We start from the raw sequence: 15,222 nt of genomic DNA, 5'->3' as shown, positions 1-15,222 counted from the left end.
TTGCGTGGGCGACAGTACAGTGTAGCGGACAATCTCACGCACAGGTGTCAGAGACAGAGTAGATTAGAATGAGCTTTTTCTTTTTCTTTCTTTTTTTTTAGAGAGAATTTTGCAGAGAAGGCTTTTTTTTTTTTTGTAAATGACTAGGTTGACCAGTCACTTTTTTTTTTTTGAGGAAGATTGGCCCTGAGCTAACATCTGTTGCCAATGTTCCTCCTTTTTTCCTTTTTTCTCCCCAAAGCCCCAGTAGATAGTAGTATGTCATAGTTGTACATCATCTAGTTGCTCTATGTGGGACACCACCTCAGCATGGCTTGAAGAGCAATGAGTAGGTCCACGCCCAGGATCCAAACTGGCGAACCCTGGGCTGCTGAAGCGGAACGGGCGGACTTTTTAACTGCTAAGCCACTGGGCCGACCCCTACAATGAGCTTTTTCAAAAAAGTTTTGGCAGATCTTATACAGGATCTCTAAGACATCATACCCTTGGAAACAGTAATTTCACTTCTGAGAATCTATTTTAAGGGAATGATTAAAGAAACAAACATTTTGCACACAAACATACTTATTACAGCTTGACTTAAATAGCTACTAACTTGAAACAACCTAAAGATCCACCAGTAGAGGAATAATTGAGAAAATACAATGAATCATTTAAAATGACATTTACAAAGATTTTTTTGGTTGCAGGAATGTTAATAATATAATTTTATTTGCTGCATGCTATCCACTAAGTAAAAGGTCCTCCTCTTTTTCCTATGAATATTACTAATAAAAGCTAAAATGTATTTAGCACTTGCTCTGTGTCAGGCCTCCTCTAAGCCCTTTACATGTATTAATTTATTTAATTCTTACAACAACCTGGTGAAGTATGTGCTGTTACTATCCCCACTTTACAAGTGAGGAAACTGAGGCACACAGCGATTAAATAACTTGTCCCAATTCACACAGCTAGAAAGTGGCAGGGCTAGGGTTTTGTTTTTTGTTTTTTTTAAAGATTTATTGAGATATAGTTCACTCTTTTTTGTGTGTGTGTGAGGAAGATTAGCCCTGAGCTAACATCCATTGCCAATCTTCCTCTTTTTGCTGAGGAATATTGGCCCTGGCCTAACATCCATGCCCATCTTCCTCTACTTTATATGGGATGCTGCCACAGCATGGCTTGACAAGCAGTGTGTATGTCCGTGCCTGGGATTTGAACCTGAGAACCCTGGGCCCCTAAAGCGGAGTGCACAAACTTAACCACTACACCACCAGGCCGGCCCCCAATTTCACTCTTTTAAAGTGTATAATTCACAAGGTGAAATTGAATAGACATGGGTCACAAGAAGTATCTTTGAAGCTGGAGGGATTAGAGAGCAGAATTCTCTGGAATCTGGGCAATTTCCTTGCACATAGTGCATGAAGACAAGGTCCTGCACCCTTTTCCTTTCTCCCCATGGTATCCCAGGGCCTTGCAGAGCAACTGGCCCACGGTGGACATATTTTTTGTGTGAATGAATAAATGAGTGCCCTGGTGACTTGGAGACTACTCCTCAATGCCAATAATACCCAGCGGGCTCAGCTTAGGTTTCCTGATTCCATTCTGCTTATCTGATATTTGGCTAGGGGTGAGCTTCTGGTTTCTGAACTGCCCACCTGGTCCTGACCCACTGCCTTGTCTGACCTACCTGTGCATTGTGACTCAGACTGGCTGTTCGCGGGGTTCTCGACTGCCAGCTGCGTTAAGATAGCCCATTGTCTTCCTGTGCCAGTTGTCTACACAGCTCACTTAGCTCTGGCTTGAGAGTGGTTCAAAGGGGTTCCCACCTTGTTTCCATTGCCAGCTGTGCCTTCTTCCAATGAAGATATTCTCCTGGACTGGTTCAACTTCTTCCCATGAATGTCCCCCTACTTGCTTTTCCTAGTCCCTAGGGTACCATGGACTGAAGGATTTGGTGAAGAAAGATGCTCCAGAACATTCACTCCTGCAAAGTACCTCTCTCCTCTGTTTATAAAACCAGAAGAGACTTGGCATTTAGGTTTTGCTTAAAGTAAGAATGCTGCTGTAAACAAAAAAGTTAAAATAATCACTATTTTTTTTTTTCATAGAAAACCTGTGTAAAATTATCTCCTATGACTCCAAATCTGTCCTCTCACTTGATCTATAAGGCTTTTTTCTTTCTACCATCTAAATAAACATTCCTGCTTGAATATCTCATTATTAAGCTCAACAACAACAAAACCAAACTTACCATTTTTCTCATTCCATCTTTTTTTCCCATTTTCACTAAATGAAGTCACTATTTACATAACTATTTAACCATTCTCAACTTATCCCTGACTCCTGACTTTCATGTTCTTACCTTTATCCAGATAGCAGTCTCAAATAAATTTTTTTTAATTTTTTCTTTTGAAATGCCTTCGATATTGACTCTTGGTTTTTTTTTTTTTTCACATCTAAGATCTCACCACTCAGCCATATATGACTAAAAAGGTTCTCTGTTGACCCCAGTGGCTGTGGAATTTTTCTTCTAGATTTTTCTTTCATAGCATTGCTAGAATAACTAGTCAAGACTGTTTCTACATTCTCCAGCTCAACACTCCTCAATGCCTTTTTCCTTTAAAGGAGCTGATTGTATGGCCTCTATTTTTCAAATTTCTCCACTATCTCATCCCGACCTATCAATTCAAAGCAACTTGTTTCTAACTCCTCAAATACTTTCTGGACTTTAGACAGTCTCACTGACCCGTGTGTACACCATGACCGTGCCTGTTTTGAAGCTTTGCTCTGACGGTTTTCTTTGTCTAGAATGTCCTCTCCAGTTCCTGCCTCCCTTCTCCCACCAACACAAATCCTTCTCATTTTACAAAATTTTCCTTTTAAAGGAAAACATATCTAACTTAGTCATCAGTAATCAGACACCAATAATCTATAGAGCAAATACTGTGGTTTCTGTCTATATTAGTTACATTAGATATTCACTAGCCACTCTCTTCTACTTTTTTATGTCAACTGACTTTCTTTCCCAAGAAAAATGTAATCCCTTGTGAGGCCAAAAACTATGCCATCTAATTCTCTTATATTTCCTATGATCAAGCATACGTGCACAATAATACCTTTTGCTTGAGTGACTGGGGAAGAGGGAAGTAGCCTCAAAAAGAGAATATATGTAACTTTGTCATTTGTCATTTGCCAAAGAACTTTGTCATTTCCATCATCTAGAGATTTAAACACATTGGGATGATCTTGGGGTCGACTATTTTTGTGTGTCATTTTTAGTGGTATTCAAATGAGATGTTTAACCTTCAACTTTGTATACTTCTGATTGTACTCTTGGTGTGTCTGCTGATAATCTTTTGGATCAAGACTGCCATCTTTAGATAAAGATAACTGCCAACTGCTCCTCCTGTGACTGTGATCTTGTAGGTCATGTCAGAATACTCTGGAGCTTGAATTGAGACTCTTTTATAGGCATCCTTAACCATTTTCAAAGCTAATGCTCTGCTCCTTCTAGGTCCTTGTTTTTCCATCTGCCCTGAATATCTCCTTTCCTTTTCTTAACTGCTGTCTCTGCTAGATTACTTCTACACCATCATCCAAGTTCCCTTCTCTTCTTCCAGTGAGCCACCTGGGACTCACAAGGTGTGCATCCTATGTGTTCCCTGAGTCCTCTGTGCATGCCCTGCTTCATAGTATTTACTGGGTGATAATGTTATTGCCTGTTAACTTGATTAAATCTCCACTAGACCGTAAACTGTAGGAGGAGCAGGAATAAGCCTGCCATTTTAAGCATTATATCTCTACCTCTCGGGTATGGAATGAATGTGAAATATGTAGCAGTAAATCTTTGCAGTTGAAGACAACTGACTGGTTAAATGATCTCTTACATCAGTTGTTTTCCATAATTAAATTCCACACTTTATAGAATTTTGCTATAATATATATGATTTTTCATAGATATATGTTCAATCATATATATCACTTTTCAATCATATATATTATAGGAAATTCCATAAAGTATGGAATTTTCTTATATTTCTCTATAACTCTCAATGCATCCCCCACTCTTGTCATTATTCATGCATTCTACCTCATTGTATCAATACTATTTTGTGTTGTTTTATTTAATCTAACTGACTTTATGTGCATTTGTCTTTATATTAACACAATCCCATTTAAAAATATCTTTGATTCATTTTTAAATAACTTAAGCACTCAATCGTTACAGTCTGTTAAGGCTACTTGTATTTCTTCCTGTACTTATATTTCCAAGGAGATAGATTTATTTCTTTTTATTTGGATTCTATAAACAGCAACAGTTGTGAACTTCACACCTTGTGATTGTTCCTGGCAGAGCCCTTAGTAAACAGTTATACAGGTAGCTTGAGAGAGAGGGTAAATATGTAGAATTTGGTCATTGGGTCTCTGATAAGGATAATTACTGTTAAATTAGGTTACCCTTACTGAAGGGCAGACTTCTTTTTAAAAGTGCTTTCCAGCTGAACTCATCATTTGTCTAGAGGGAAGTTGTGTCCTGGAACAAATGAAGTAATCAGGTATTTAAGTTTTCCACATCAAGTAGATCCCCTTCAGGGTGGAAGGACTGTGATACAAGCTGTTACTCAGATTTTGTCATAAGAGTCATCACACCTGGAGAGCCCATTCATCACGAGAACGCAAGGTTGAGCTGGAATTTCTGGGATATTAGGGTGGGGTGGGGTGAATGGAAATCAAACTTGTTTGTTACAGATTAATTTATTCTGTTTATGCAAAAATTACATGTGGGGGAATGAGTCACATTCAGACTAGACCCCAAAATGGCACTCATGGTCATTCTCCAGGGTCAGTGGATAATTCATAGAACTGTTCAGAGAATTTCCTGCTAGGTTTTATGATGGGTTGTGCCCTCAGACCACCAGTATGTGAAAACTAACGGCCCTGATCTCACCTGAGTGAGTCATGTGAAGAACGAATCTTTAGGAATTAACACTTTCCACTGTGCCATTACTTCCAAGACGTGTGTTTCATCACATCTGTTGCTTACTTGTCTTATCCTGTAGCAAGTGAAAATGTAGTCTTGTTTGGCTAGGAGTTTGTGTTGCAGCCAACTTCCTCCTTTTGGGTCAAAAATGCATTTCTTTGAGGAAAAAGACGGTAGCAACCTGGAATGGTTGTGATGACTCTGTGAGGAGACAAATGAGGTCTTCAAGAGTCACACGTCAGCAAATGTTTTGCTGAGACCCAAAGGATTTTGACAGTAAACTAAAGAAAATGACATTGTTATTGCCTTCTGGCCCCATCGATTTGCTGAGACAGAAAATGTGGTTATGTTATGAGTAGTACCTCTGGAGCAGCCCATCAAAGGCTTGGAGGCCGGGAGGTAAAATGGGTCCCTGAGAGGACAATCCATTAGTCACAGTATAGAAGTCAGTACTCCAGGCCTCCACTCATTTGCAGCTTTTCCTATTTTAACAAGTTTAAATAACTCAGAAGAGTTCACTTACCCTATCAACTCTTATATTTAAAAAAAAAAAAAGCTCATTTAAAGTTTTAAGTAAAACTTTTCAATTTGGCATTTGGCAGAGGGGCTAAATTAATTTTCACCAATTATTCAGCATGAAAATTATTCACACAGTTCTGGGGAAATGGCAATGAGCAAACCAAGACTGAGCTTATGATCAAGGGTTCAGAGATCTGGGTTCCAATCTTAGCTCTGTTGCTATGTAACCTGGAAAAGGTCACTAGCCTATCTACATCCCATGTTTTTTACTGTACATTTTTTGAAGAGTTTTTATGTGTCAGGCACCGTTCTAAGCACTTTATTCTTAATTTCTACAATGCTGTCAGGTAGCTAATGTCTCTATCTTCATTTTAAGGAAGAGGAAAGTCAAGCATGGAGAGGTTGAAAGTTATCTAAGGGGATGGAGCAAGGAGGAGGCAGAACCATGATTCCGACCCAAGCTGGCATGATAGTCGTTGCTACTGACTGCTGTGCAATGCTACTGTGCCAACCACTTCCTTTTCCCTAAACACAGTAGAAGAAATCCCTTGTGAAGAGCCCGTTTATTTCTTTCTCTAATGCTTAGTGTCCAGTCAGGCCTTGAATCAGTAGAAACTTAGATACATCTACTACAAAAATAACTAAGGATAAGAACGTCCTTTCTAAAGCTTTTCTTGGCAGCCAAAAATTTTAACAAGATTACTGACTTATAAGCAAAGTTTTAATTTGACGTGGGTCCCCAACAGGCTCATACAAATCTTCCAAAATATTGAGGATACTTACCCGCTAAATTCTAAGCCTGCTGCTTTGGCCGGCGCTGAGTTAGTGTTCTTGGATCCTGGATGACCCCCATCAGTGATTTCTGTACTCTCCTTAGATCTGCTGGGTTAAACCGCTATACTGTTACGTTACTTTGGGAATCTTAAATTACTAACTGTAAATTAATTTAAAAGAATCAATTTGCATGCACTCTGCTGAAAATTGGGCTCTGGTTGAACTTTTAAAAAATGTTTTTCTCTAGATGGCAACTAGACTTTTGCTGGTGAACACAATTTAGTCTATACAGAAGTTGAAATATAATGATGTGCGCCTGAAATTTATATAGTGTTATAAACCAATGTTCCCTCAATAAAACAAACAAATCTTTTTCTTATTAATAACCAAACTGTACTCGTGGTGTTTAAATTAATTCTTCTAAGACCGTGCATTGTTTGATGGCTAAGCATGGAGTTGAAAAGGTTGATTTCATTCAATTAATCTACAATCAATGATTCAGAATGTTAAGTTTAGCTGTATGATAGAATGATCGTGGAGAAAATCATGGGAAAGGTATATTTCCAATAGAGGGATTTGAAATGAGAACTAAGGTTTCTCTCTCTCTCAACTCTGTGTGAGTGTTTGTGGGAAGGCTAAGAAAGGATGACTTTCAGAAGTAAAGAGTAGTCATTAAAAATTTGTTTAATTCCTAATTTTCCAGACGTTTCTAGGGGAAATCTGACTCTTGATCTTTTTTCTCTTTTGACTATTTCTTGTGAAATGCATTTGGGATATCCACCTCACCTTTCACCTTACCCCTGTATTTCTCATTCTTTCATGACTCATAGCAGCAACTTCACCCTTTCTTTCCAAAAAAAGAAAAAAATGTGTGTAGCAGCTGCCATGGAAGTACTTCTGAGTGGGTCAGAAGTGAGGAAGGATGCCAAATGGCTGATTCACTCCCCAGAACTTAGAGTAAGATAATTAGAGAATTAAAGGTTGTAAATTCAATTGTGGGGGTAATGCCTTATACAGTGGTTTATGCAAACTCACTTACTACCTGTGACACCACAGGAAATTCAACTCATTTTTTTCTTCATACACCTACACTACTCCTGTCCTAACCTGCTGGGTATGGGTACATATAAGGTAAAAAGGCTATGATCATTCTCCCTAAGACTTTTTGGACAAGTTTTAGAAGAGAAAAAAATGGTTAGTAACTTACACTTAGGTCACTTCCATTTCATTTTTCTTGGAATAGCCCAAGATGGTAACCAAATTCCTTGGGTAAATGTTCTAGAGTAGGCCCCAAAAATGTGGATCAGGTGCACCCAGGCGTGTATTATTAACTATTATAATTACCTTATAATTTGGGCTCCATTGTGAAACTTGAAATACCTAGGGAATAAAAAAACAAACAAATACATAAAAACTGTTACACAGAGCTCCTATATACTACTTTAATGTACGTATACGCCTTATTCTAATTTTAAAATTCAATAAGCTGGTTCTTTATTTCATTTTAAAAAAGTAGAAAATATGTGAAGGCAAGTCAAGCATAGTGTGATCTTCAGTTCATTTAGGTATCATACCCAGTAAGTGATTCAGAGCTTTGTTTCCTAAAGTGAAGATGAATAGATCTGTATTTGGTTTCATTGTAAGGCTGACAAAAATAGCCTCTCTCTACCACATAAGTCTCCATTGTGTCTAAGGTCCTTTTCTCAGACATGACTTTAAATTTACCTATTTACCTCTCACCTTTTCCACATAAGAGTTAGGCAGGAAATTATGTAGGACAGCTTCTACTCTTTGGGTTGACCATCCTTCATATGTTCAGCAATAGAGCTTCAGCAATGTATTATGTTCAAGTGGACAATATGAGAAGTTTGAGAAAAGGAACCAAGGATGAAATCCTTCTCCCACGGTCTGATGTGGGAGAGAAAGAGACTGGAGCACACAGAGTTGAAAATAACTGAGATGAAAGCAGTGTTCAGAGTCAAAGCTTACAGAGCGATACTTGGAAGACAGTGAAAGTCAATGAACAGATAAGAGTTCATTGCCGAGTGCAAAAGATGAACGTTCTTTCCATTAGTCCTTTCCTCGGTTGCTATGTTGTGTGGTTGTCCAGTTTTGTGTAAACAAAGCATGCGGCAGAGTCTTAGGGGACTCCAAATTGATCAGTTTTTTTTAAAAATCTGGGGTTTAGGTTTTATATTCTGTCTGAGGAGCTACTTCTCTTGTCAGCAAGACAATAGTTTAACCAGAGGATTGTAAATTTCCTCGGTACAGATGGTGCATATACTTTTTCCTTTATATTTTCGACAGAATCTAAGAACAGCGCTAGGTTCTCAGTGAGTATCTGAAGTTGGGGTCTCTCAGTACCCTTCCTCACCCTTAAAGTGATATCTCGTTTTTCCCATCTTGTTTCTAAACAAACTGAGAAATAATAGACATTGAGGCAAAAATACCATTTTTATTCCTAGTAGAGACTAGATTGGAGAACTGAACTTTAGGCTCGTTAACCAAGTGGACTTGCTAATGTGGAACTCAGATTTAGGAAGACTCACTGACCCAGTCACAGCAATGATGGTAGAGGTGGACCACAAGGATGGGACCTAAGAAATACTTTTGCTGTAGAGGCACAAAGCAGAATTTCTGGGCGGCTTCATTCTCATAAGGGATATCTGGGAGCTGAGCCAAGCACACCCAGTTATTCCTCCACATTTACCAATCAGATATGTCAGTCACCTTCTTAAATAATAGAAGGGCTAGTGTATTTGTTTTGTTATGGGAGGTTGGGATTTCGTGGCAGGAAGCTATTCCTTTCCCTTCTAAATGATAGGTTTTCCATAAGTAGTTTAAATCTCATCATGTCCCTCCCTGTTTAAATTGATCCAATGGCTTCCCACTGCCCTTAAACTATAACTCAAACTCTTTGTGATGGCCACAAGCCCCAGAAGGTTTCCACAAGGTGGCCCTTGCCTAGTCTTACCTCTCATTTTCCCTTGATCACTCTGTTCCAGGAAGATGGACGAAAGAGTGTCAAATGTGAGGTATGCCAAAGGTTCATTTTGGCCCCAGCCCAAAAACCTCCGATGTGGGTGCCAGAATGGAAAAGATGAAGCAAATTTGATATGTCTGGGCCAAAAGGAGTTAAGCTAAATTCAACTTTAAACTCAAAGGACTATTCATAGGATGTACCTGAATAGTGCCTCCCCTTGAGTTGAAGGCAGCAAGTATGATCCAACAATTCAATCTCCTTTGGAGATGAGTCTGCCTTAGGACCTGATTTCTTTACTCATCTCAGGATCAATCCCTTCCTAAATTCCTCTTCAAAGAGAGGAATCTATGGCTTGTAAATCTGCCTCAGTTTAAGATTCTACCCTCTCTGCCAAGGATTGGAGGGTAAAGAAGTAGAGTTTGTGGGAAAAAATTAAGATAAAGCTATTGACCTCTGTGTCATGTCTCATAGCATGAAGACAAGCACAAAAAGCTCATTATCATCCTTAGTATATATGGGTTGTTAGAAGCCCCCTCAAAGAGGACAGAGATTTTGGCATATTCACTGTTGTCTAGAAAAGTACCTGGTAAAAGCTCAATGAATATTTATTGAAATATTGAATCAACGCATTGGTGAAGATCTCACATTCTGTCATACTTGTTGGAGTCTAAGTTCATTTGGCCCTGATAAAGAAATTCTCCTGCGTCAGGTCTCAGGGCAGATAAAAAGGGGAAAATCTATTCTCATGAGCTCCAATCCTTGTGATACTCATCATTTTTCACTTACAAATGCATAGCAGTGTGAGGAACAGAAAGTGTGACCACATATCCCTTCCTAGACTTGTGAGCTGGTTGACAGGTCCAATAGACCAGATGAACAGACGACCCACCAGATAAGCCTTTTACCTGTTGCAACATTTAAGGAAATCATTTACTAGACGGAGAGGGAGTCCAGCTTTTTCTCGCACGCAATGGGTAGGTGAGTGCAGAAATCAAGGGGATGTGCTCCAGGATTTTTGCTGCATTTCAAGTATTGCAGGGAGATCACAAGTTAGTGGGAGTGAGCTGGGGTCTCTTCCTCTGGTGCAGCATTCCACTGTGTTCCTGTCAGAGGATCCATCGGTCAAATCACCTTTGGCTGGACTGCAGAAAACCCCAGTCTCACCTGAGGTGAGCAGAAGGAAAAAAAATCACATAAACAGTTAACATTAATTTCTTATAGAAATTAGTCCCTCTTCCACTTGTAGTTCCAAGGCTTTGCACAAATACAAACTGAGAGGCCAACAGGTAATCCTAGAAAAAGCACTACAAGCATCTTTCTGGACACTTGGCTGGACTTGATGCTCTATGCTCTCACTGAGTTATTAAGAAGTAGTTAACCTTCTCCATACCTGAAATCTAATAACTTTTAAAGATGTAAGCGATTGTGTAGATTCATCTCTAAGGCAACGCAGTAGAAAAAACAGTCTTATCTTCTTCTGTGACTTTCCTCTCATTATTTTGTACCGATTTCTAGACATCTATACGGAATATGATCCCAGCAACCAGACAGGAATTGGAGTGTCTTCAGTCTTCTCATGGAAGAATAGACAAGTCGGCGTCACAGAATAGAAGAAATCGAGCATGGTTGGTTTCATTCAAAATTTTAAAATATCCTCTACCTAGTGAACGAGCTTTATTTTTAGTTTTTATTTAAGTTTTCTTTGTAGTCTTTAAAACTTTCCCCTGCTTACATCTTCTAACTCTCGGCACCTTACTTTAATTGATAATATTCAGGATTCCTTTCCATGGTGTGAGAGGATTTGTTGGAGGGAAAAACATAAATGTCCATGGCCAATAATTATTCAATAGTTATTATGTGTTAGGCTTACGATAACTCCATGAGACAGGTTCTATATTGGTTTGAGATTTGGAATAAATAAGGTAACTTAGAGTCCTGCTTTACTTAAAAAAAACTTTATTAACTCAAAATTGAACATTAAGCTCAGAACTAAAACTATAAACCTAGAAGAGATCATAAGAGAAAAATCTTTGTAATCTTGAGTTGGCAAATATTTCTTAGATAAACCACAAAAAGGAAAGCCCATGTTTTGGAAAGCTGTTGTTAAGAAACTAAAAAGGTAAACTATAGATTGGGAGAAAATATCTGCAAAGTTATCTGATAAATAACTCTTACAACTGAATAAGAAAAAGATAATCTGATTTTAAAATTATTTGAGCAGACACTTTTCCAAAAGAAGGTACACGAATGGCATTAAAGTACATAAAAAAGATGCTGGACATCATTAGTCATCAGAGAAATGCAAATTAAAACCATGACAGGATACCACTACACACCCACGAGAATGGCTAAAATCCAAAAGAGCGACAATGCCAAGTGATGGTAAGGATGTGGAGCAATTATAATTCTCAAAGATTGGTGTGGGAATGCAAAATGATACAACCATTTTAGAAAACAGTTTGGCCATTTCTTATATAAATATGCACTTACCATATGACCCAGCATTCCCAATCCTATGTATTTTCCAAAGGGAAATGAAAACATATATCCACAAAAAGATGTGCACTTTATTCACAATAGCAGCTTTTTAAATAATAGCCCCAAAGCAAAATCAACTTGTGAATGGATAAACAAATTGTATTATATCCATACAATGGAATATAACTTAGGAAAAAAAGGGGACAGACTCCTACGCAAGCAACAACATGAACAAATCTCAAACCATTATGCTGGTTGAAAGAAACCAGACGCAGAAGACTGCGTATGTGTGATTGTATTTATACGAAATTCTGGAAAAGGCAAAACAGTAGTGACAGAAAGCAGTTCAATATTTGGCAGAGGCTGGGAGTAGTGGGAGGAGAATTTGAGGGAAGTGAAATTTTCTCTATCTTATTTGTGGTGGTGGTTACACAACCAGATATGTTTGTCAAAACTCTGAACTATACACTTAAAATGGGTACATTTTTATTACAAGTAAATTATGCCTCAGTAAAACTGATGGAAAAAATCTAAGTTAATGTGGCAGGATTATATGAAGAGATATTAAAAAATTGCTTCCCTTCCCCTTTTCTTATGTGTATTACACTTACCCCATGATTTTGGCAGAAGTAATAATTTTTTATAAGCTGCCATCAGGAAGGGCACAGATACAGCCTAGAATTGTGCTAACATAGGAGCCACTAGGCACACGTGACTACCTGAATTTCGATTAATTAAAATTAAATAAAATTTAAAATTCAGTTCCTCGTCACACTAGCCACATTTCAAGAGCTGAGGAGCCACATGCGACCAGAGTCTACTGTAAAGCACAGTGCAGTTATACAGAGCACATTTCCTCTGTCACAGAAACTGGGCAGTGCTGGCCTAGAAGAACACATTTCTGAATAAATTTTGTAAGCAAATAGCAAACGCAGGAATCTGAAATCCTTTTGATTCACAAAAGTCAAGCTTTGTTGAAAGAGAAAGAGAGAGTATTCCCTTCCCCCACACCCATAGAGAATATTAAAGCATCTAAGAGTGAGCAGTCAGCTTCGAGTCGTACTGGATAGGGCAGAGTGTGCAGACTGTGAGAATGGGTCCTGGTGGGTGCCACAGCTTTCAAGAGAAGATGTCAGCCCGCGAGGACACGGGCTAGTCAAGATCAACAGACATCCAGGAGTTGTCAGCAAGGACAGAGAAAGTCAGGCAGACCAGGCGTCCTTCTCAGAAGGCTAGGACAATATCCAAGGCCCCTTAAGCTTAAATCATGTTGGAAAAGAGGAAAGGAGGGAAAACTTAAGGGGAGTAAGGTGTCCTAGAATGTGACTGGGGAGCTACGGTAAAGAAGACATGGGCTTTAAATGCAGCTGATCGAGTTACTGGAATTAGCAAGACAAAGTTATCAGCCACCAATAGAAATAGGCCTTATAATCGAACATGAATTCTGCTGGAGGAAAATAAGAAAAGACTGTTGCAGCTCATAAAATTCCTCTAAACTTATCAAGCCAGAAGTTTTCATACATTTGCTAACAGTGACTGAAAATAAGAAATACATTTCCTATTCCAACCTCGTATACTTTCATACGTGTATAATTGAAACAAAAATTTATCCTCGCTACTTGCAGTGCAATATGTTTTCTATCCTAATCTGTTTTATTTCATTTGAAAAAAATGTTGGTCAAGATCCACTAAATTAGTCATGATCCATTAAAGGGTCAAAATCCAGTTATAAATAGAGTGAAATAAATTTTTCACTTGGAAATAAGGAGAGTGAGAATGAGTTAGCAAAAATGGTATTGAGTAAGTTATACTATGTCATTCAGATAATCTTGTCATTTTTTGCAAGATGAAACATATGGGTCTTTGGTAAGTAGATCAGTAAGAAGAATGATGTAATCATTTCTCTATCTTTACAATTTCTAATCTAGAAGAGGAAAGTTCAGAATATAGAATGGAGAAAAAAGATGGTTTATCGCTTTCTCTGAAACTAGTTATTTACAAATGAAAAGAAGCAGCTGACAGAGGGGAAAATACACCATTAAATTTAAACCAGTGTAGACAGTGAGAGAAAGTGACTAATGGATTTTATTACCAAGACCATGACTGAGAATGGGAAAGGAAAGTAACACGGATGGAGCCCCTACTAGCTATTAAAGATTGGAAGAAGTAGGTAGCAAGATGAGGTGTCACCAGAATAAACCAAGCTGGCTATTCATAAAGAAGTCTCGATGTCTACTTCTAGACCTGGAAATTTAATTTTGTTGGGCCCCTAAAGTTAATCAATTGCTTGAGGATACTCACACTAACCAAACATATAAGAGATTGTCCTATAAACCAGAATGCCAACATATATTTACGATGGGAAATGAAACTCCTCAGCCAGCCAGTTACTTTCTCTGGATTGCTCATTCTCTGCCTCTAGAGTGATATTTTTTAGGGTGTGTTTCTGCGACCATCTGTATCTGTATGTATTTCTGTATCAGAAATCACTGGGAGCTTGTTGAAAATTAAAATTTCTCCCTTGTTCCTTCAGAGTGAGCCTCCTGGGGGTGGGAAGGAGAAGGGAGGGAAGGAGATCTACATTTTTAACAACTGAATTCCGATCATGCTAAAATGCTTGTCAAATACTGGTCTAGGTCCTTGGGGCTAAATGAATTCTAGATGGGGAAGCTGGTAAATTCATTCATTCAACAAACATTTATTGAGTACTTACAACGTGCCAAGTTCTGTTCTAGGAATTCTGACACATGAATCACATTATTTTACTTATTGTAGCTATGTATTGTATTTTAATATCTGGTAAATCAATTTTTCTTAATTACCTTTTTTTTCTAAAATATTCCTAACTAGTCTCACATATTTATTGGGGGGCTGTGTTGTGTGGTGGTTTTTCGCTTGGGCTTTAGCGTTAGATGACCTTAGTTTACATCTTAGGTCCACTAATTGCAGTCCAGAAACTCTAAGGACTCTACGGGAAACGGCCTCCATTGAGAATGAGCGCCTGATTAACATTTACAAAGCACTGGAGGAAAGTTCCTGTGTGTAAGGAGGATCTATTTCTGCATCCTTTATTTCTGTTCTATTGATCTATTGCTGTCCCAGTTCCAGATTGTTCTTATTCGATGGATTTATGGTATATTTCACAATATGAAAGTGCAAGTCTTTCTCTATTTCTATATTTTTCAGATTTTTCTTGGTTATTCTCATTCATTGTTTTCCTCCAGAAGAAATTTAATAAGCTTACTGGGTTAAGACACTGAGATTCTGATTTGAATTGCCTTACATTTGAGAAAAGATAGCATCTCTACAGTACTAATTCTTTCCACTCAAAAACATGCCATGTAAGTCTCTATCCAGTTCTTGTTTTATGTTCATATAATTTATACATTTTTGGAGGACTTTTAATTATTATATTTATTTCTAAACATCCATTGAATTTTCTTACTGGTTATCAAAGATCTATAGAAAAGCTCCCTGTTTTTGTATGCTTGTTTGGAAAACTGCC

This window comes from Diceros bicornis, chromosome 8 (genome assembly GCF_020826845.1).
Source record: "Diceros bicornis minor isolate mBicDic1 chromosome 8, mDicBic1.mat.cur, whole genome shotgun sequence".
NCBI classification, from domain to species: domain Eukaryota; kingdom Metazoa; phylum Chordata; class Mammalia; order Perissodactyla; family Rhinocerotidae; genus Diceros; species Diceros bicornis.
The sequence above is the reverse complement of the archived record's forward strand: the minus strand, read 5'-3'. Positions refer to the sequence as shown.